We start from the raw sequence: 16898 nt of genomic DNA on the forward strand, positions 1-16898 counted from the left end.
ACGCTGGAGCCCAGAACTTTGCTAATGCCATTCAACATGAACTACATGTGAAACCAAGACAGCGGCCTGACACGATGTTCATGCCACAGAAGACAAAGGCAGGAAATGATGTGGCTGAGAATGAAAGAACGGTGTTGGAGTTCAAGTACATGTTGCCTCGGCAGAGAGTTTGTGGCAGATCAAAGCGTAGGTCTCTCTCAGGCAGATTTACTTCATGCCAGAGGCTGAGGTTTGAGGAATGTCCCCCTGCAGTGAGTGAGTGAGAGAGAGAGAGAGAGAGAGAGAGAGAGAGAGAGAGAGGGAGGAAAGGCTGGACCATGTGAGCTTGACAGGCTAAGGCTTCTGTAAACTTATCATAAGACTCGGGAACATTCCCTCAAATTTAAAACACAACTATATTTGTTGGAGGGACAGGATTTGACTTACTTTTTATTTGTTTGTATAATTATTATTTTATAACAAAACTAGTGCGCACCATTTTCTCTTTGTACCTCATAATTTTTTCATCTAGTCACGGGCCAGATTCAACAATTCCGGAGTCTAGATTCGGCCCGCGAGCCACCAGTTGATGATCACTGGTGGTCACTTATTAATAGTTACTGGAGGTTTATCTTTAACATGTCATATTTACTTGTGCAGGGACCAACTCAAAGCCCTCATTTCCCTCCAGAACCACACATTCCTCTCAGGGACTCAGGTCCGTATTGACATGGCTGTGTCAGGTTTTTCAGTTCCTGTCCAACCACATCCGTCCATAGTGACAAAGTTTTGACAGTGAAGCTGGCCCCATATAAAAAGCATTGTTCCTTTTATGGCGAGCTGCCCCACATTTTGATCCACCTTGGTTTATATCTGTATAACCACTGGTCATAACTGGGCCTCAGAGCACAGTTATAATCATGGTTAAAAAGTAAAAGGATATAGCAGTAAATGGCTCCAATCCTCCTACTCTGCTTGTTATGTAGTCTGATTGTTATAGGCCGGTGACCTTTGACCTGATCCTTGCACTCTGAACTATTGGCTGCCTGTATTTTTCGGCGATCTGGTGACTGGATTATTTTGGAGATTAGCGCTGTTTCAGCCTCTGGGGATGAGATAAAAGCCTTACAGTGTGAAACGCAAACAGTGAAACTGTTAGAATTGATTGGGACGCGTTCTGTTTGTTCACAAACACTCACTGGAACAAAGTTGATGTTCCTGGCTGGTGAAGGATGTTTGTGATTAGGAAGGATGTCGGCCCCCAACGCATGCTCTTCCTGAATCAGCTTGTCCGTGTGCTCCCACAGTTTATGCGCAGTAGGAGATTACATTCCCTGGAAACCTCATGCATCTGCATTTGATTGCAGCCTGTGTTGTGCATTTGCATAAGTAGCGTTTGATGCATTAAAGGCAAATTCTCCAAATGACAGAGACCTGCCTGTGCTTGAGCCAAACCCCTCCAGTGGCATGAGAGCACAACTGATCCACGCTCTCATAAAAAATGGCAGCACTTGGCAATGGCGTGTCGGCATCGTCCGCACAACTGATCCACGCTCTCATAAAAAAATGGCAGCACTTGGCGTGCCAGCATCGTCCAACTGTCTCTCCCGGCCCTGATGGATTTGTTGTGCTGTGATTTTTAAAGAGATCGAATGTTGTTTGAGTGACGTGAGCAGACAAACGAGTCTGGAAAATAAAGATTCAAACCAGGCACGGTCTTTTACGACAATATCCGTCCACGGTACCATGAGGCTGCTGGAGAAATATGTAAACAGACAGATGCACAGTCACATCTTCACCTGCGCTCGGCTGGGCTGCTGTGGCGTTCAGGTGTCTGGGCATGCCCGCCGATGGCTGTGGCTCGCAGCAGCTTCTGAAAGGATTTGATTTCCCTTTAATAGTTTGGTATGTTTTTTACATGTTGTTTTTGCTGTCAGAGAAGAACAAACCAGTGACATTAATGATAAATCACCGAGCACATGCTGACAAGTGACTGACAGTAATGTGCAGAGGTCTTCAGTCCAACCTGTTTTCTTATGTTTTTAACTAAAGTACAACCTGATACACTTCAGTTCACACCCTAAATAGTTGTTTAAAAAGGAGTTACAACAGTGATCTTGGTTTGTTGTCTGCTCAGTTATTTCTGCCCAGTTGCACAGGATGTTTTTTTTTTAATTTTCAAGAGTTGGTGGAAGACAACCCAGTTGCACGGAACGGAGCAGTACCACTGAAAACCTAGGGGCGGCGACATTGCAGAGTAAAGTTAAAAATGACAACAACGTAACTGGCTAGCCTGCGTTTGGAGCTCTTTCTGAGCATGGACATTGTAAAGAGCTCCTCTACTGACACCACATTTGTTACTGTCTGAGAAACTGACAGAATCGAAATATCAACTCTGCGCTCAGCGCTGCCCCCTAGGTGACGAACTAGTTAACTATCACGCCAAACACAAGTTTTACGTGAAAGTATGTGAGTATGTGAATGGATCATCGCCTAGTCGCTAATGTGTCTACATCAACTAGGAATCCTAAAATGCTAAATATGATTTTAGCATTTCCTAGCAACATTATCAACACACCCAGTTGTTATCGAAGGAAGGCAGCAGAGAAAAGGCTAAAACAGGCTAAGTTAGAGAGGACTTGAATCAGGATCTAAAGGCACGAACCTCAGTTTCAAATATTTCTGTTTTTTTATGTGAAGAAAAAAATGTCATCATCTAAAAAATGTATCCAAACAACCATAGTCCTCATCACACTGCCCATAAAACTTACTGTTAATTCAAGAGACTTGAAAATGTCCCAGAAGACAGTCTTGAAAAACATTAGCAGTCAGACCAAATATAAACTACAAATCCATAAACATTACTAAAGAATATATTGATTGTACTTCTGTTGATGATTTTCTTAGTTTTATCTTAAAAAAGGGAAATCCATAAAGCCAAATCTGTAAACACCCTTACAAACAAACAACGTTTTGATGAATTCATCTGTGATCACACTGAAGGTTTGTCCAGAGCCAATAAACATTCCTTTATGGTAACAACACAATGTGCTGCTGTTGTTATTCTTGAACAGTAACCGACCAGGAGAGATAAAGTTTTCGATAGCAGACCAAAGTCCTGACGGTACGACAGCAGCGGTGTTTCAACGATAAATTACGACAATAAGAAATAACTACGATTATTTCTGCATTTCCCAAGTGAACGGTTGGAAGTTTTTTACAAAAGCACAGTTTTTATTTGTTTTCTACAAGAGCTGAGTGTCACCTGCTCGGCCCGATGTCTGTCAATCATAAGCAGAAGCTGGTGTTTTATCCTCGTGTGGAAATCATCCCCACAGTTACTTCATGGAATGATAATTAACAGACGGTGAGGTATTTATTGCCTGGCTGTAATCAGACTGTAATAACAGTCTGAGCTCTAACACTGTAGTTACAGTGTGACCAACCGTAAAGAATCAGTAAAATATACCGTTTGTCAATTAGCACAAAGTAAAAGAATATGCTGGTCTAAGTGTCCTGAATGGTGACCAGGATTACCCAGAATTCAAGTGCAATGTTTCACCTGATACCACATTTTATTTGATTTAATCTATGGTATTGGGAGGGTGGTTGTCACGTGCAGTATTATCAGGATTTTTATGGCGACCCAAGTATGAACACCAACTGTTATAAAAGTTTAACGATACACAAGAATTGACAATGTTGACAAAACACTTTCACTGTAGTAGAAATACATTCACTTGTCACTGCATCTAGTCAATAAGTCACTTAAACTTCTAGTATCACTTCACTTTTACTTTCTTTTAGTATCGTTTAGGTAGTATTAGTAGTTTACCTCACTTGGCATTTTGTTTTTCATATATATATATATAGTCTCAACAAACACATATACAGAAAATATATGTTAAAACTTTTATGATGCATTTGAGGTGTGGCAGAAGAGCAAAGCAACTCCTGTAAGTGCTAGACTATCTTACTTACAAAGGACTTATCCTATAAAAAAAGAACTCATTACTTGTAGTTTAAAGAAATTACACGTATAAATGTGTACAAATGTACTAATCCTCAGTGTACTCCACTTCTGTCCATAAACCATTTTAAATGTTACTCACTGGTCCTTTAAATGTGCTACTGCCCGTCTTGGCCAAGACCCACTTGTAAAACTGTCGTTTCCACAGACAGGGTCATGACCCACAGATAATGTGGGTCACATGGGATTAAAAACATTTATAAATGGCTGCATTCATTCATACTTAGATATGAAATAAGCATTGATGAAAGGACCACTTTAAAAAGCCAGTTCAAAATAATTTGATTGAGTGAAGCTACGGTACCAGAATAACAGTGAATGGAGAATGTGCTAACAATACCTTTTGGCTAACATACAGGGCTAACAATGTTCTGAATGAAATACCAGGGTTTCACATAGCTAACAATGTTCTGAATGAAATACCAGTGATAAAGTAAATCTAAATGGGGTTTCACATGAAAATCTGTTTATTACCAACTATGTAAGGTCTAAAGTTTAAATGTAATTATGAATAATAAGAAAAAAAAGTCATGTGTCCTAAAGAATATACTGTATTTATTGTATGTTTCATGTATGACGTTGGCAGCATAAAAACAAAAATAATCATCACCTTTCTAGGTATTATAATCTATAATAACTCTCTATACACTACACTTTAATTTCTACAGTGATTACATTGACCACCTGACATACTGTAGGTGGCGCAACTTCCAAGAACAACTGGGAGTAAGGGATTTTGTCCAGGGATACACTGGTATGTAGACTATTGACTACTGAGAGTATGAACCCCCCAACACTGAGGATATGAGGTCTACAAACAGATGGAGATGGAATACTACTTACTACTACTACTGGTAGTAGTAGTACTACTACTAATAGTAATAATAATCGACATGATGTATTAATTATTACTGTATTATTATTAGCAGTAGTATAGTTCTTTTTTTGTTGTTGTAGTATAATTACTGGCAATACTTTCGTTTGTTTTGCTCGTCACGTTGTTGCTGTTTGTTTGTTTTTCGTATTAGAAACGTTTCGATTAGCAGAGAGAGAGAGAGAGAGAGAGAGAGAGAGAGACGTAGACTCAGAACTGGCCATTCATCCCCAGTCTCAGCGGCTCCTCACCGGCCTCACTCTCCACACTGATGTGGGGGGAGAGAGGCGGGACCTCTTAGCCGGGAAGGGCGTTCTCTTTGCGGTCAGACCGGGTAGAGTCATCCCGAGGGGTGGGTCCTCCGGCAGCAGAAAAAGGAAAACCCACCTTTTTTCATTGTTAAGAAGGCGCTGGAATGTGATGGTTTGATCGGAAGGCACCGGGACTGGAAACATCAGGCGAGGAAGGCACCGAGTACAGCGGGCTTACTGAGCCGCTGTCCCGCTGCGTCGCCTGCGACTCTCCGGACTTGTTTGAAGGTTGGTGGATGAACTTGTCCTCGCCGTGTTGAGTCCTTACGTCCGCCTGAAGTCAGACCGTGGGAAGTTGTGGATTTACCCTGGTGTTTTCTCTTCCTGGGCGGTGGAGCCGCTGAGGTAACGACTTATTTTTGACTGTTTTACTGTGTTTCAGGGAGGCGGGGGGTGGGGTGGACGTGGGACACGGGTCACTCGGTTTTAGGGGGATTCGTACAGCAGCTTCCCCAGTCCGGACTGCAGAAGTCTGAACTGCGGCAAGTTTTTCAACCCTCCTCCTCCTTCTGTTCCTCTCCTTCCGTTCCTCTCCTTCCTCCTCCTCCTCCTCCTCCTCCTCCTCCTCTGCTGGATTTGTAGCCAAAAGGAAGCATCAGAACTGCGGCGAAAACCTCAGGTGGTTCAACGGAGCTTATTTAAATCCAGTCTGCTCCGTGTCTCAGTTTATTACCTGCCTACATTTTTGGAACGCCGCGTGGCTCGATTCTACATGTAAAACGATTAATCGGCGCCTCCGGTAGTTATTCGATTTCTTTTTTTCAGAAACGTGGGAAATGCTAACCCAGTGTTTTCCAAAAGAATATTTCCATGACATTGGTATTTGATGACCGAGCTTTAAAACGAGCACAATCATAAACAATGTCATTCAGTTCATTGTTTGTATGTTATGAAGTTGTTACGGGTCAAAAAGTTCTAAGACAACTGGAGTCTAGTGATTTTTACAAATGAATTAATCACAGATTCTTTTTCTTCCTTGAGATGGCGCTATATCGGAACAGCTTTTCATTATAGACTGGTTAAATAATCAGTCAAATAAAAACTGAACATCAAACCTGTAGAAGCTGTTGGAGGGTTCTTCTGGGCACCTTGTTGAGCGTTAACGTCTTAGAACTTTTTGACCTGTCCATCGACTTGTGTAACTTCACCATCTTGAATGTGAACACATTAGTCAGAGTGTGTGGGCTGTATGTGATACAGAGACTGTAGAGATTCAGAGGTGATGTCATGACACCTTCTTTGACAGCCTACATTTTGGGAAGGCATTCATTTTAAGGAGACTAATAGAATATCGTGGTTATTTACACAGAGAGGTCGTTTGACAAAGTGTGAAGAGTACTGAGAAGTACGGCAGTATTGCACTGGTGTATCAGTTAGCATTAAAGTCACATCCTGCTGCTTGCTTCTGTACGGGTCACCACTGCGGATAATTAGCATATGTTATTTGGCACGAGTTCCACTACCAGATGCCCTTCCTGACACGACCCTCACCATTATCCACAACTTGACTGGTATTTAGGGCTAACAGTCTTCAGCTTTGCCATCGTTGCGTATGAACAGCACCTTGAGGTTAAGTGTTTTGACCAGGTGGAATCAAACCCTAATCCTTTGCCTTGTGAGTTGGCAACTGGTTCAGAAAGTTATTCTGCATTAGGTAAATGGTTCTTAAGCTAGCTTGTTCTGAGCACAACCACCCACATACTACTTATACTCTTGACAACAGTAGATGCAACATTATGGCAAAAGCTAGCTTGTTCTGAGCACAACCACCTACATACTACTTATACTCTTGTAGATGCAACATTATGGCAGAAGGCTAACGTTATTGTCTACAGTAATGTTCGCAGTAAGTTTTTACTCACAGTTGAAATGGTTTTCCTGGAGTCCTCTGATAGGTTCACACTCCTGGGTCGACCCTGGAAAATATAGACGAGTATAAATGGAATGCACCTTCACTATTGGTCAGAAGACGATGTCCTCAATCAGACAGTGGGTTTTTCAGGAGTGGACAGCAGGTGTGACCAGCCTCCAAATGGCAACCATTTGTCAAACACGTGGTCCACTAAGAAGAACAATCACGTGTCCCTTTATCAGGGTGGTTGTCAGCAGTTACTAGGCAGCAATTGCTACATTTGAAATTTGAGTCTGAGAAAAGCCACCAACATTATGGTAGATGTGGCCGCTACACCTTCATTCTTGTTTTTATGCGCTTCATAGTGTAATCACAGATTACTGATACCTGTCCTGGATATTGACGTAGCTCATGTTTGGGTCTGTGAATGGTAAAACCATCATCCTTGTTTGTCTGCGGACCATATACTGTAGCTGTAGGCTATGTTTCTCCCGCTAATCAAACATCAGGACTTTTATGGTCTTTTATGGTGAATAAAATGCAGTAGGTTTCGGTTTCTGTTGTTGCTGTTTGCTATCAGGCCAGATAAGAATGTGTCATTTCTCAACTTTGAACATGATCTCCTGAGTCAGAGTCACGGCCTGGTTAACTCCCGCTTACACTGAGGCCAACAGCAGTGACACCAGGCTCCAAATTCACACCAACATGTTTTAATATGTCTTCATGAACTTTGTCAGATAGTTTGTCCACAGAAAAGCGACACCGAAGGCTGTGTTCTGGTGCCGCAACCCGATCATGCTGAAAATGGTGACAAATGTAGCATCACGGTGCCACCAGCTATTATCCACAACAACGGTTAATCTGTCAATTATTATCTAATTAATTAGCTTTCGGTTGAAATGCAGCTCCGTGCTTTCCCAAAACCTCATCGACTTTTCTGTTGTGTCCACAAACATTAGGGTTTACTGAATACTGGAGGAACCGCACTGGCGTCCAATTAGGAAACCGAAATCTCAGAATTATTTTCTTTAGCACACAACGCACAAACCCACATCTAATATTTACATGTTGATGACTTATTCTTTTATCAGTCACTTGCAGCCTTTGACAACCAGTGGGGGATGTTACAGAAGCACTGGGATGGATGTCAATGTATAATGATTTTTAGTAACTGGAAATAACAAGGAAGTCTGTTTTCGATTCAGTTGCAAAATTGAATGATCAGCGGGGAGGGAAGTAAATTCACACGTTAGTGATTAAAGTAAACATTTAGTCATAGTCAGACCTTTGAGAGGTCTGGTGTGTAGCATTCAGCTAGATTTATGGCATTGAAAAAGGTTTTCTGTATCACAGCCAACTGTAATGGCTTTTAGCAATTTTTGATAGATTTTGTTTGTTTTGAAATAAAAGATTTCAGTAGAAACGAAGAGCAACAGCCTGCAGCAGTGGCAGGTTTGTCTGGACTGTCACAGTTCCCTTGTGTGTTTAGAAAGGGAGGGCTGAGAAGAGGAGGCCTTTGTTACAACTGACAAAACTTTTCTTTAGCTACTGAATTATTTTTCAAAATTTCTGTTTATGCGATCAACTGCTAAACTGTATGAGCTGTTTCCTTGATAAGCCTTTTGAGTTGCTTTTGTTCTTCAGGGGCTAACTGTTAGCTACTTTTGTCTTTTTGGCTTGGCTTAGTTTTTAACTTTACTAAGCTAACTACGAGTTGTTATTTTTTACCTATTGTCATCTTAATTGCTACATTTTTAACTTGCTAGTGTACTTGCATACACACCAACATATAAAGGTCAAGAAAAATTAGACATTTTAAGGTAGACGTTAAGCTTTCCTTTGTGTTGATTTTTATGATTTTTTTTTATTATTACCTTGCTTTTTAAAAAAATACTTTAATTATCTTTGGTAACTTTAGATGACTTTAGTCATCTGAGAGAGCTCTTTTGTCATGTGGCCAATACTTTTGATTGTTTGGCCTTAAACTGATACCTAAAAGAACAAAGGCATCAGAGCTACCTGTGCTACAGAAGCCTGGCTGGACAATTATCGCAAAAGTTTTGTGAAAGTATCAAGAATCTTATGTTACTACATGTATTTTACAGAGCACATCCAAGCCCTGGTCCTAATGAATTTGAGAACAGTTTGAAGTTTTTTAAAATTTTTCATCCCATGCTCCTGAAATCCTCATTTACTGCCTTTGATCTTTCAAAAAGACCTGCTTGTGCTGTTTTAGCACATGTTCTATTATTTCTGTGCAGTGCTGTAGCGCACAGGCCTCGTGTACGTGAATTAAAACAAGGTGGTAAAGAGCCCATCCTGTCTCAGTGTGCGCCCTGTGCTGCCTCATCAGAACAGTAACAGAGAGACGTGTGTGCACGTGATAACAGCAGAAAAGCTAGTTGTAGTGGTGAAATACTTATCTGCCAGGTGGGGCTCGTAAACAGCAGCACGGGGAGGAAAAACCATGGAAGAGGACCTGCCTTGACCTGTTTCAGACATGAAGGAGACAAAAAAAAACAAAAAACTACTGATGACTTTCCAGTAAGGCTCACCCTCCCAGCCAGCTGTAGATTAAACCAGCTGAGCCAAGCAGCCGCCGCTGCTGTTCCTGCGAAGCCACTTTCCTGCTGGACTCGGCGGTGACGCTTGCATGGCACCGTGTCGTGGAGGTAGATGCACTGCATTTGGAGGAAATGTTGGTAGTTTGTTCTGCCACTTTGGAAACGCTGCAAAGGAAAAAAAAGAGTCAATGAGAGAAGCAGAAAAAGTGAAGAGTGAGGTGTTGAATTTCCCATTTGATAATTCGATCCATGCATTTATAGCCGACGTTAAGCCGCGCACTGGCTTTGGTTTGATTTGGTTGCTTCTGTTCGGGCTCAGGGGGAGAAGGGGAGGACGGGGGGGGTTAATTCAAAGCAGATGCTTCCATTTGACCTTCATCCATGTTACTGAACATGGTAAGTACAGTGAGTTAATGCTGACACAGTAGGAGTGCCACCGGCACCTGACTTTCTCGATGCTGTGAAGCGAAAGTCGAACAAAGTCGGAGGCCGCTCGCAGTTAATCCTCACATGACGAATATGCAGCCGCCGTGCAACGTAATAACCAGGCCTGCTTCTTCTCTCCCTTATGACCCCGACGGCACCACGCGTGATTGGTTTTCCACTCGACAAAAATGCCATGGCTGCTCCATGAAACTGCCTGCACTACTTTGGGTGAAACCCAAAACTAATCATTATGGGTGTCCAATAAGTGTAATTATCAGACTAAGCACTGGACCTGCGGATTACGGCGCGGCTAAATGACTGCTCTGGGGATTAAATTAAAATATTGAGGTTTTCTCCCTGGGAGAATGAAACTGCTGGGAACGTACTCCTGCCACTCCGTACATCATGGTTTATAGCGCAGGGCCGTGTTGGTCTAGTTTGATCTGTGTGAAATTACAGATCATTAGCAGTTGCAACATCCATTTCTAGCACATGTAAAAATAAGAATGGATCACTTTATGGCTTAGCTGCACGGCAACACGTATATAGACTTTGTCTGAGATTATTTTCTGCTCAGACTCCACGCAAAATAGACACAAATTGAAAAAACACTTTACATTATAGTTTCCCATAGACAGCGGTGGATTTATTTATTTATTTATTTCTGCTTTTTTTAACGGCAATCGTCAAAACCAAGTGATTAATTGAAAAAAAAAAAGTGATGGCGGAAATCAAATCTACATTCATCAGAAAATGAATCTAGAAAAAAAATCTCTCTCTGTTTAATCCTTTAATCAACTCTTGTTGGTTTTTTTAGCTAATTTTGAATGGGGGCTAATGAAGCGGATTCTCAATGGAATGAATGAACACAACAGTGTCAGCTCTCCACCAAACCACGTGAGCGCGTGTCCTCGGAGGCTGCAGCTGATCGCTCGGATTGAATTAGGAGCCGGATGGTGACGGTTGTTATTATTAGTGGTAGATTCTCACGTACAGCCTCAGTCACCCAGTCACCCAGGAATAGAGCTGCGGAGGATGCAAACACTAGAGAAAGAGAGAGGGTGAGAGAGGGTGAGAGAGGAGGTGTAACAACGAGGAGGCCTCCTTCAAACAACACTGCTGCTGATTCACGTTCTCTTAGAGACTAGCTTTAAAAGCCCACACACAGTGAGTGAATAAGTGAGTGTATGTTCTCAGTGAGTGTGTGTGTGTGTGTGTGTGTGTGTGTGTGTGTGTTTCCTCATAATGCAATAATGGGCTGGGTATCCGGGACAGAGGCTGCTGTTGACAATACGCAGGCCAGCTGGAGTTGTGGCTGTCTGTTAGCAGAGCTGCAGGAAGATGGGTTTGTGCCATAAAGATGCCTCCGTGTGTGCGTGTCCTGGTGTAGCTATACTGCTGGGGACATTTGTTTTAGAAAAAGGATAGAATACTTTTGTGGTGGAACACTTTTTTTTTTTTTAGTTTTTTTTAATTTAGGATTTGAATTAGAGTCAGATAAAATTAGGGTAAGGTTTAGGTATGAGTGTAACTGTATGTTTGTAATAGTTCAAGTTGAGAAAAAAAACACTAAGGGAAGTGCTCAAACGTTGTGTGTAGCTGAGTGTGTGCAGGACGCAGAGGCGTAGTAGTTTGTTTGTGGATTCATTGGTCAGTTTGTTCAGTTGTGGTCACATGTTGACCAAGTCAGTTAATTGGACTTCTGTCCAAGGCCCGGTAGAAGACGAGCAGAACTGTAACATTATAGGTGGACGTACGTCGAGTATCAAGTGGTTTTCTATTATGCTGTTAGCAAGTTAGGATTTTTTTAGCCCTCTAACAATAGACTGTTGATAGGTAAAGGATCTTACTTAGGATTATTGTGAAGCTTGGTATTCTTGCTAGTCATTTTGATATGGGATATTTTGCACATGATGGGAACGTCACAGGTTGAAGGAGGTAAAGTTTATATATATATAAATATAGTTGGATAGTATTAATAAATGCAGATAATTTAGTTCCACGTTTCTGTCTCAGCCTTTAGTATGTGTAACTATGTAGGTTTGTTGTTTTGTCGTATTTCAGATTGATTTTTCGCATTTAATCGTATTTAATCCACCACTTCACGGTGATTAATCACATTCAACAGTTGAATCATTTGACAGCCCCAACAATTGTGTATTTCTGTCCTTGTTTACTGTGACAGACCTTGTGTTGTTGTTGAGATAATCTCTAAAAGACACCCAGTAACTGCCACCCGACAGTCAGCTAAACATTTACTGTAGGTAGTTTGTCTATCTGCTGCACGCAGTGATTTTCCTGCATAACTTCTGCTTTTCAGCCCAGTCTTCCCGCCACTCTTATCTCTTCCCCCCTTCCTGCCCAGCTTTCTTTATCAGTCATGACAGGGCAGAGTGCTGTGATTTCAGCTGAAGTTCAAACCACTTATCTGCAGGTTTATTGTGTGTGCATGTACGTCAGCCTACCAGAGCACTTTTCCCCCCGTTACCACGGTTACCGCTGTTTGGAGTCTTGAATGTAGCCGTGTCATCGGCCGAGTTTGTTCGTCACTCATCAGCTCCAAGCTAAGAGCAAGTCTTTTCTCCAAGTGTTCACATGCCTCATTACAGCTCTCATCAACACACACACACACACACACACACACACACACACACTGACACGCAGAGTGACAGATTAGTGCTTTCACCTCTGAAGAATTCCATGTCAAAGCAAGACTGGATTCTGATCAAACGTTTCCTCCTGCGTGTGTGACTGTGGATGAATCGCCTCCTCGTTAGGGGCCGGCAGATTGTGCCAACCTGCCTCCTCATTACCAGCGGCTTCTGTCCTGTGCCCGGGTGCCGGTCACTCACGGAGGTGTCGGTGCCCTGTGGTTGGCGGTTTCATGACGGGAGAGGCTGCAGGTGCACGTGACTTGGTTGACTCGCAGAGGTTGGTTTTGTTGGAAGAGATGAGTTTAACACATTAAGTTTATAGTGTATATACATAGTCAGAGTCACAAAATGCTACAGATTCGTTGTTTTGGAGTAAAATAGCTTAATAGTTAGCCAAAGTTATTACAAAGTTTTTTTACTCAAAGTTAACCTAGAAAAAGCTACAGGTAACCAGATGGCTCACAAATTAGTTTGCCACAGTAGCTAGCTAGCTAGCGAACTTATTGGCTTGCTAGCTTTTTTTGATGAATATATATTATGAATGACAATTTTTGATTGAATGGATTTTCTTTTTTATCTTCGTTTTTTTCTTCCAGACATGTATTACATTTTTGGGGAAAGTATAAAAAAATGACCACAAATATTTTAACCACCCAACTGTATAAAAACCATGTACACAGCACTACATCTCGGTTGCAGTACATAGATTAACAGTAATCTGTATCTTGTTCAACTGTCCCAAAGTAAACCTCTGAACTGCGTAGTATCGTTTGTCTGATGATTCATGAAGTTTAGCCTTTAGACTTTACAGTAACGGCTTTCTCACGTGAATCATGTTTGTCTCGTACTGTAGTCAACAGAAAAAATAGATCATTCGTATCATGGCTCTGTTTTAGGTGCCATGATACTAAGGAGTTTATTTATTTTATTTTTTTTTTAATCAAATTCTTTCATCTCTCCTTCAGGTCATTCTGCTTCTTCGTGTTGTTTATTTACTGACGAACTCCTGCCAAGGTTGGGTTTGTTGTTGTTCTGAAACACGCTAAAAGCCGCAGGTCGTGAGTTTTTGTAATGTTTAATCCACATCTCATCCAGAGCTGTCACCCTACACCAGAGTCAGACTTCACTGGTCACCCTCTCACTGTGTTTTTGTTTTACTCAGGCTCTACTTTTTTTAGTTTTTCAATTTTTTCCCCGTTCTTTTTTTTTTTTTTTTTTTTAGCCCGGCTTTGGTTTTTGTAAAGACATCTTAGCCTCCCAAGAAGTTTTACAGAAGTTTCCTTGTCTGACTGTTTTAGTTTCCTTTGCTGCCCCGGCTCCTTAAAAATGGCAACCAACTTGATCCAGGATTAAAAGAGAAAAGGGGAGAAAAAGTGCAAAGGAAAGACTTTAAAAAGCGAGTAGAAAGCACTAGATGTCAAGGAAGGAGTCTGAAACAGGGGGAGAGCGGAAAAGGACTTCGACATTTTAACAAGGGAAAGCTACAGGTTAGACATTTCTTGTAAATTCCTCCACCACACTATTATCGTTAGGCGTGCCAGTCTCCAATAATTCCTCTCTGTCTGTTTGATTGTTATCTTGTCTTACTCACCCTCACTACCTTTCTTATCCTTCCCTTTGTCTCGTCTCATCCAGAAGTATTTTTGGAAGTTAATGAAAAGAGAAACTCGAACCGTTTACCCTTAAAAAGGCATGTCTGGGTCATGTGGGTGGAAACTTCTGTTATTAATGCCCTTAATGTTTTCTAGGTGAGCAGGTCCTCTTTGGATATAAGTCTGTGTTCAGCGCTGTGTACAGTACAGGAATGCTGTGGGTTAGAGTTGGGGAGAGGGGGGTGGGAGGGAAGGATGATGGGTTTGCGAGCAGACCTACGTCCACGGGAAAGGAAGGGAGGGCGGGGGTCAGGGGCATTTTTGGCATATTTCAGGAGCCATTGCAGTCTGGTTCAAGATGCATTCCTCTTCCTGGAGATGTGGCCGGGCAGGCAGACAGGCAGACAGGCAGACAGTGATCAAGTGGAGGGAAGAAGGTGAACATCACGCTCCAATTCCGTGGTGTTTGTGGCGGAAGAAAATGGCGCTTACAGAAAATTGCCTTTGATGAAGCGTTAAAGCCACGGAAGCAGGTGGTAAAAGGATATGAGAGTAACATCTCGACGCCACCTACAGATGTGAATCGCCACAGCACCAATTTTTTTAACCTCAACCATATCCTTAAAAGGATAAACGTTGAACCAGAGTCTTTCACGCAGCAGCAGGGTTTGTATGTTTTGGGTACCATCACTACAATTTTGATGAGTTTTTATATGCAGGGAGCTGTAATATGTCTTGCGTCTGTGTCAATATAGCTATTCTTCTTCTCTACAATTTATGATGGTTTAGTCATAACCATGAAGTGGAATGGCTACTGATGGATGTGGAGGTCTCGGCACAGGTGGGGTTCATCAGGGGGTCAGTTGTTTTAATCGTGGAGGAATGACAATGGTAACTGATTTTCCCGAGTCCATCTTCAGTGTGTCGGAGGACCCTTACCTGTTCACTGCACAGTGGTAGTAGAAACTGAGAAAGGAGAGGATCTATGAAGTTCTTCACACTCGAGCAGATGGGTTCTTGAGCATGACAGCTAAACACTGTGCGGCTCTTCTTCATCACTTCTCTCCCACACCGTCCCACTTCCAAGCCCTGGGAGTTTGTGGTGCCGTGATCACTACCAGAGAAGAAAGAAAGACAGGGAGCGGGGGAGAGCTGCAAGTGATTTTTCAGTGAAACAACTTTGGGTCCAAAAACATAACTGAGAACAGAACAAACAGAAGCTCACTGACTGAATGGTGTTTGATTGGACAGTGAAGCTGGTCTGAATGAGTAGAAGTGAACTCAACTGAACAACAGGAATGAACCTGAAACATGTTGTGGCACCAGACATATTATAGGGATGTTGGCCGTAATATAAAAATAATAATATAATATTTGGACATCGCTATCGTTTTATCGTCTTGTAATGCCTGTAGTTTGGAGTTACTTCAAATTGTCAACTTCAGATTTCAAAAATCGAGCGCATCGCAATAAAAGTTTGTGTTATTTTCCAAATACAGCAGGTGATATGCTAGCTGACCTAAAAATAGTTCGCAGAAAAGATTAGAAATCAAAAATGAACTGCTGGGCAGTAAAGAAATATTGGATATCAGCAAAAAGGTCAACATCTCTCCATAAATATTTACTCTATCTACTAGTATTTTATCTTAAGAAAACGACGTGTATTATAAGTTAGATGAAGTAGAAGACTTAGAACGAAACCCCCAACAACTACTTGATGAAGTCATGGACCTTGACTAAGGTCAGGAGAACATTCTGCACCAATATAAACCACATTTTCCCATTATGCCACTGAACCATCAGTTCCACTTCAATTGATTAACAATCTAATTGAAATTCTACAAGTTAAAAAAAAAATCCAAATATTCTTGTTTGTCTGTCGCCATTTTCTTCTGCCTGTAGCATGTTCCACACCAACTATATTTGTGTATCAGATTCCTCAAACAGCAAGACTCTGCTCTGATGTCGTGAGTGGGTGAGCGTGAGAGACGGGAGGAGAGGAGGGAGGCCGAGTGGAAAATAGTTGAGTGAAAAATACTCACCGGACAGAAGGAACAAAAAGCTGCAGGCTTCCCTGTAAAACATGACTTTTATAATGTCGGCTAGCTGTGATTTATATGTAGCGTTCATCGAGAGAGGAAGGAAGAAGAGAAGGATAAAAACAAGGATGTAGTTCAGGATCTTTTTTGCACAAAGTTTTATGGATATTGACTCTAAGTAATGTGGCAGCTAAACCAAGCTGAAGTTTGATTACGTTCAAGGTTGTTTTGAGGGGTTAGGTGTTCATCTGATCCTGCCTGTGTTTGGTTCTTTGTGTGTTCTACCTGACTTTGGAAGTACATGCTTTTATACCTTCAGTTGTACTGTATGAAGTTAGTACACACACACACACACACACACACTCAAAGCGCAGTGGAGGAGTCATCCACACATGCCTTCCTGTCCCACTCTAAGCCTTGGATCTACAGGGCGGCTCTCAAAATAAAATTCCTCCTGCAGATTATTTTTCTTGTGATCAGAAAATATACATGTTCTCAGGCAGAGGAATGTTCAGACGCCGCAGCAAAACTGACGATTCCTCCCTGCCCCCCCCACCCACCCCCCACCCCGTGCTCT

The 16898-nt window shown here is 41.9% G+C and overlaps 1 protein-coding gene across 1 annotated transcript in view; it reads left to right on the forward strand.

Moving 5' to 3' along the window:
- The first annotated feature begins 5060 nt into the window (after positions 1-5060).
- Positions 5061-16898, forward strand: part of luzp1 (leucine zipper protein 1) — a 52123-nt gene continuing 40285 nt past the window's right edge. Inside the window, exon 1 of the mRNA XM_008309985.3 lies at positions 5061-5539. The gene's annotated coding sequence lies outside the window, so the exon portion shown is untranslated. The remainder of the gene's footprint in view (positions 5540-16898) is intronic.

Source organism: Cynoglossus semilaevis, chromosome 1, assembly GCF_000523025.1.
Source record: "Cynoglossus semilaevis isolate Cse_v1.0 chromosome 1, Cse_v1.0, whole genome shotgun sequence".
NCBI classification, from domain to species: Eukaryota; Metazoa; Chordata; class Actinopteri; order Pleuronectiformes; family Cynoglossidae; genus Cynoglossus; species Cynoglossus semilaevis.